The following is a 6000-nucleotide window of genomic DNA, read 5'->3' as shown; positions in this document are numbered from 1 at the left end:
CGCTGCCAGCGCTCTGGGAGGCAGGGCTGTGAGCTCCTGCCAGGCAACACAGTGGCGTGGCTGGCTCCAGCCGGGCTGCGTGGCTGCTAGTCCTGCTGCTCTCAGCGGCATGGTAAGGGGACTGCGGGGGAGGGAGGGGGTTGGATAAGGGGCAGGGGATCCCGGGGGCAGTCAGGGGACAGGGAGCAGGGAGCAGTTGGATGGGGTGGAGGTTCTGGGGACAGGGAAAAGGGGTGATTGGATATGCATGGGAGTCCCAGGGGCCTGACAGGGGGCGGGGGTGTGGATAGGGGTTGGGGCAGTCAGGGGACAGGGAGCAACGGGGTTGGATAGTGGGTGGGGTCCTGGGGGGGCAGTTAGAGGTGGGGATCCCTTAAGGGGGCGGTCAGGGGGTAAGAAGCAGGGGAGGGTGGATGGGTCAGGCGTTCTGAGGGGGGCAGATAAGGAGCGGGGCCAGGCTGTTTGGGGAGGCACAGCCTTCCCTACCCGGCCCTCCATACAGTTTTGGAACCCCGATGTGGCCCTCAGGCCAAAATGTTTGCCCACCCCTGCTCTATGAAGATATATTCTAGTTCAAACACAAGTTGATGGTCTTGACTGGATGAAATTCTTTGGCCTGTGTTATGGAGAAGGTCAGACTAGATCAGTGGTGTCAACCAGGGGTACGCATACCCCTGGGGGTACACAGAGGTCTTCCAAGGGGTGCATCAACTCGTCTAGATATTTGTCTAGTTTTACAGCAGGCTACATAAAAAACATTAGCGATGTCAGTACAAACTAAAATTTCATACAATCACTTGTTTCTACTGCTCTATATACAGTACACTGAAATGTAAGTACAATATTTACATTTCAATTGATTTATTTTATAATTATATAAAAGGAGAAGGTAAGCAATTTTTCAGTAATGGTGTTCTGGGACACTTTTGTATTTTTATGTCTGATTTTGTAAGCAAGTCGTTTGTAAGTAGGTGAAACTTGGGGTACAAAGGGGGTACAGTAATCTGGAAAGGCTGAGAGCCACTGGACTAAATGATCATAATGGCCCTTTCTGACCTTAAAATCGATATCATTTAAATGTCACATGTATATGAAAGCTGGAGCTGGGCTGATTCATTATGTATAAATATGTTCGTTGACTAGCATGAATTTCAGGATGTATGAGGAGCATAGTATCTAGCTGATTTTTAAGTTATTCATCAGGCTCGGGACTTGAAGCTCACTGCTCTTTCCTCGGTGCCTGCACCGCAGCCTAGAAATCCTGTTCTTGTTTTGCTTCATGTTTAAACCTACAGCCTATGGGGGGGGGGGGCAGGAACAGGTGGGTTCCAAGAGGCGCTCTGCTGGGGCGGGGGGGCTCCCTGGCATACAATGCACTTGCTGCAGCCCCACCTGCGGCAGGTCAGCGAGCCGGGGGAAAAGTCACATCCCCCAGAGCAGGGCGCTGTGATGAGTCATGACCTGCCTCTGCCTCTCCTCCCACCGCCCCCGGGGATTGCCGCCCTCTCCCTTGCTGACCGGCGGGAGGCCGGGGAGCGCCTGGAGGGGGCGCTCTCCCCCTGCCCGGGCGCTCGCGGGCCGGCTCCGTGCTCCGGGGACGCCCGCTGTTCCCAGGCTGGAAATAACCCCGCGGCTTGGGCGGGCTGCTGAGCGCCGGGCTCGCTCGCTCCTGCCTCGCCCGCCGCGGCGTCCCTGCTGCGCCGCTGTAAGTGGCCTTGGCCTGAGCCCCGCGAGCTGGGCTCTGTAGCGGGGTGGGCGGCTGCCCCCGTAAAGAGTTTGGGCCGGGGCTGGTTGTGTCACTGCCCGTGGGCGGGAGGGTGACCAGGCGGCCCTCCAGCGCCGAGGGCCAGCGAGCTGTGGGTGCTCCGGAGTGACTGTGTTCCCTGGGGCAGCCGCCGCCGCCGCCTGGCGGGTGGACCAGGGCGGAAATCGTGGTGAGCAGCTGCACACACACAGACCCTCCCTGAGTGATCCGTCGTCCGTCCACGAGGAGCCAAGGATCTGCCCCGGTCAGTACCCCGCTCTCTTCTTTCTTCGTGGGGTACCGGGGCTGGACGGGCTCTAGTGCCAGCTCTTGAAAAAAAATCCCATTTCACTCAATAATAAACTGTATAATTATGGAGGGTGAAGACCAGGGCGGGCGCCCTGGAAGTTTTCTGTCCTGTCCGTTTGTTTTCCTTCAGTCACTAATGTTGTACGGATCTAATGTTAATACCGATGAGAAGAATTGGTAAAATGAGGTCAGCTGTTTGCTGTGGATAACCCTTCCACGTGTTGCAGTAATTATCCAAAGTTTTCCATAGCTTCAGGGTATAAATTATGTCTTTAGGGGCCTAATCCAAAACCCCATCTCATGATCTCATGGATGGGTCATGCTGCCAAGAGCGTATCTTATCAGAGTAATTTAATACCTATCACTAAAAATGCACATTTGTTAATAATTTATACCCCAGTTCTGTCACTCTCACTCCTGCTGAATAGTACTTGATTACTCCCATTGAACTCAGTGGCACTACTAGGTCACTATTTTTAAAGGTTTTTAGGCACCTGAAGATGTGGTGCCTTTGAAATTCCCACCAGGTGCATCTTCAAGTGTCTAAAAACGTTTAAAAATCTGGCCCTAACTCCACTAATAGCAGGAACGGTGAACCGTGGCCAATGGGAGCTGCGTGGCTCCGTGCCTGCGGACAGTCAACATCAGCAAAATGTCTGGCGGCCCGCAATCAGATTACCCTGATGAGCCGCATGTGGCCCATAGGTCGCAGGCTGCCCACCACTGTAACTCGAAGATTGTTCTAGAGTGTTTAGCAGAGTGAGGAGCCCAGGAACTCCAGAATCTTAGCCTTGACTTCGCAATGGTTTTAAACTGTCCACTTTTTCCAACTGTAAAGTAGAGATAATACCCAAAATCTAACCCTTTAATAAAAATCCTAATCCCTTCCCCTCAAATGAAAAAGCAAACTGCCAGAATTTATGGAAGGTGGGACTGTGTCCCCATTTTCTTCTTGCCCCAGTTGCAAGCTGGCAACATGCTGCTGCATGAGGGAAGCAGCACCTATAGTGTCTTTGGTGACCATGAACGGTCAGAAGCTGTCAGCCATTTCATCTGAAAGTATTGGCATTTATATTTGGTACTTCTGACAGAGCTGTGTGGTCAGATCATATGGATGTTTCTGGTACAAGTCCCAGGTGTACATGTTCCATAGAGCAAAGGTTTTCAACCTTTTTCTTTCTGCGCCCCGCTCAACGTTCTCCAAAAACACTTCACAGCCCCCCTGTGCCACAGCTAAAAAAAAAAAGGGGGGGGGGAGCGAGAGAGCCTGGATTTGTGCTGGAAATGGCTCACCTGGATTACCATGCACATTGTAGGGAGAGTGGTCACTTTGGATGAGCTATTACCAGCAGGAGAGTGAGTTTGTGTGTGTATGGGGGTGGGGGTGGGTGAGAAAACCTGGATTTGTGCTGGAAATGGCCCACCTTGATTATCATGCACATTGTAGGGAGAGTTGTCACTTTGGATGGGCTATTACCAGCAGGAGAGTGAGTTTGTGTGTGTGTGTGGGGGGGGGGGGGGCGGAGGGTGAGAAAACCTGGATTTGTGCTGGAAATGGCCCAACTTGATGATCTCTTTAGATAAGCTATTACCAGCAGGACAGTGGGATGGGAGGAGGTATTGTTTCATGATCTCTGTGTGTATATAATGTCTGCTGCAGTTTCCACAGTATGCATCCGATGAAGTGAGCTGTAGCTCACGAAAGCTCATGCTCAAATAAATTGGTTAGTCTCTAAGGTGCCACAAGTACTCCTTTTCTTTTTGCGAATACAGACTAACATGGCTGTTACTCTGAAACCAGTTATTCTTCTGTATATAAAACCAGGGCCAATGTTAGATGATAGCAAGCAGGGAAATTGCTTGGGGCCTCACGCTAAATTGCTGAGGCTTCGGCTTCAGCCCCAGGTGGCGGGGCTCGCAGCCCTGGGCTTCAGCCCCACATACTGGGGCTTTGGCTTTCTGCACGGGGTACCAGCAAATCTAATGGTAGCCCTGCTTGGGGCCCTGGGCTGAGAACTGCTGTTGTAGAGGTCTCCCATCCAAGAACTGTACAGCAGCCTCAGCTCAGTTTGCGAGATCTTACTGGTTCAGAGCAAAGACGGTGGGATAGCTGCAAACAGTAATGCAGTTTTTTAAGTTGCTTCTTTGCTAAGGTATCTGCTGCCACTGAATTTTGTTCTCCCATGCTTCTGGGCTCTCTACTCCTGTGTGCTCTATGTCAGTGGCTCTCAACCTTTCCAGACCACTGTATCCCTTTCAGGATCTGATTTGTCTTGTGTTCTCCCAAGTTTCACCTCACTTAAAAATTCCTAGCTTACAAAATGAGACATTAAAAATACAGAAGTGTCACAGCACATTACTGAAAAATTGCTTACTTTCTCACTTTTACCATATACTTATAAGTCAGTTGGAATATAAATATTGTAATTACATTTCAGTGTATAGTATATACAGTACAATTTCATTGTCTGTATGAAATTTTAGTTTGTACTGACTGCCTGAGTGCTTTTTATGTAGCCTGTTGTAAAACTAGGCAAATATCTAGATGAGTTGATGTACCCCCAGAACACTTCTGCGTACCCCTAGGGGTACGCATACCCCTCTTTGAAAGCCGCTGCGCTACAGTCAGCAAATAGGGGTATCAAATGAACGGCGGTAGGGGGCATGGATCAACGTTCACGTCGCACTCCCTGTCAGTACCTGGCCCAGGCCGGGGAAGCTAATGATCCAACTAGCGGACCAAATTCGGTGATGAATCCTGGTCACGTGCCACCTGAGGCATGTTGCACATACGCTAAGAAGAAGATGAATGGCTGTGAGGGCAGTGGTATGGAATAGCAGCGATCTTGGTAAAAACAGCTTGTGAGAAGGAGATGGTGGGAGGTTTTAAGACTAACTTTGCCCTGTCCTTGACATAAATCTAACCTCAAAGGTTAAAGGTCTGCAGAAAGCACTGTTATATGTCCAATACTTGAATTGGAGTGGATACAGGTAATACCCCCCTTTTTTTTTTCTACTGCTGATGAAGTAAGCCCAGAGTCCCCACAATTCTAGCTCTTCAGGCTGGCTCCTGTTAAATGATCCAGTGAATACATCCATAATGATGGTAGCCAACAAGGGGAGATCGTTAATAAATAACTGTTTATTATTAGTCAAAAATACATACACAAAAAACTGCTCTTTTTTCCCTTCATAGCTCTTGACTTATAAATTACTGACCATCACATTTTCAATCAAATATTAATGAAAGATACTGGAATGAAGTTTTTCTTGACATGTAGGTAACTGTTCTATACAGCTGTCCTGGTAGACTTTTGGTGGTGAACTCTGTGAAAAAATGTTTCTAATATTATTACTGTTAAACTCCTATTTCTCAGAATAGCTTTTCTGTAGGAACATGGCAGATAAAGCATTATTATCATTCCATAATACACAGTGACAGGGGAATGTTAAAACTATACAAGGGATAGCCTTTTGTGTGTTAACCAGTTTTCCTCTCCATCATCTCTGTTATTGTAGCTGATAAGGATGACTTAGACTGCATAAGCAAGCATATTGGGGGATTTTAAAGACAATTCTGTGTACCCAGAGATTCAGAAAATTAATGACAAATGACACTATCAAATTTTCTTGTGCTATTTCCAGTTTATTTTTCAGTCTGAGTATGTTTCTTAATGGTGGCTTCCAGTAATGGAATCCTAGCATCCTCCACTAGATTGTTCCCACATACTTGGCTCTATATGTAGGCCAGCCATTCAGTTCCTATCAAGGACAGAGCTGATCTACACTAGCTTTGAAATGTTTTCAGAAACCAGTGACCCACTACATGATAGTTAACAGGCAGCATGGAAAATATAGTTTACCTTTGGAAATTGGGTTCTTTCATTGTCTGACTGTGTTATACTTAGTTATCCCCAGTGGTGGGCTGGAGCTGGTTCCCACCGGTT

At 48.5% G+C, this 6000-nt stretch overlaps 1 protein-coding gene across 2 annotated transcripts in view; it reads left to right on the top strand.

The window, feature by feature from the left end:
• The first annotated feature begins 1544 nt into the window (after positions 1–1544).
• GPR45 (G protein-coupled receptor 45) overlaps positions 1545–6000 on the top strand; it is a 40932-nt gene continuing 36476 nt past the window's right edge. For both annotated transcript variants that reach the window (XM_075130304.1, XM_048857041.2), the window contains exon 1: positions 1545–2009. The gene's annotated coding sequence lies outside the window, so the exon portion shown is untranslated. The remainder of the gene's footprint in view (positions 2010–6000) is intronic.

Source organism: Caretta caretta, chromosome 1 (assembly GCF_965140235.1).
Source record: "Caretta caretta isolate rCarCar2 chromosome 1, rCarCar1.hap1, whole genome shotgun sequence".
NCBI lineage: Eukaryota > Metazoa > Chordata > Testudines > Cheloniidae > Caretta > Caretta caretta.
This window is presented reverse-complemented; position numbering and strand designations above follow the sequence as displayed.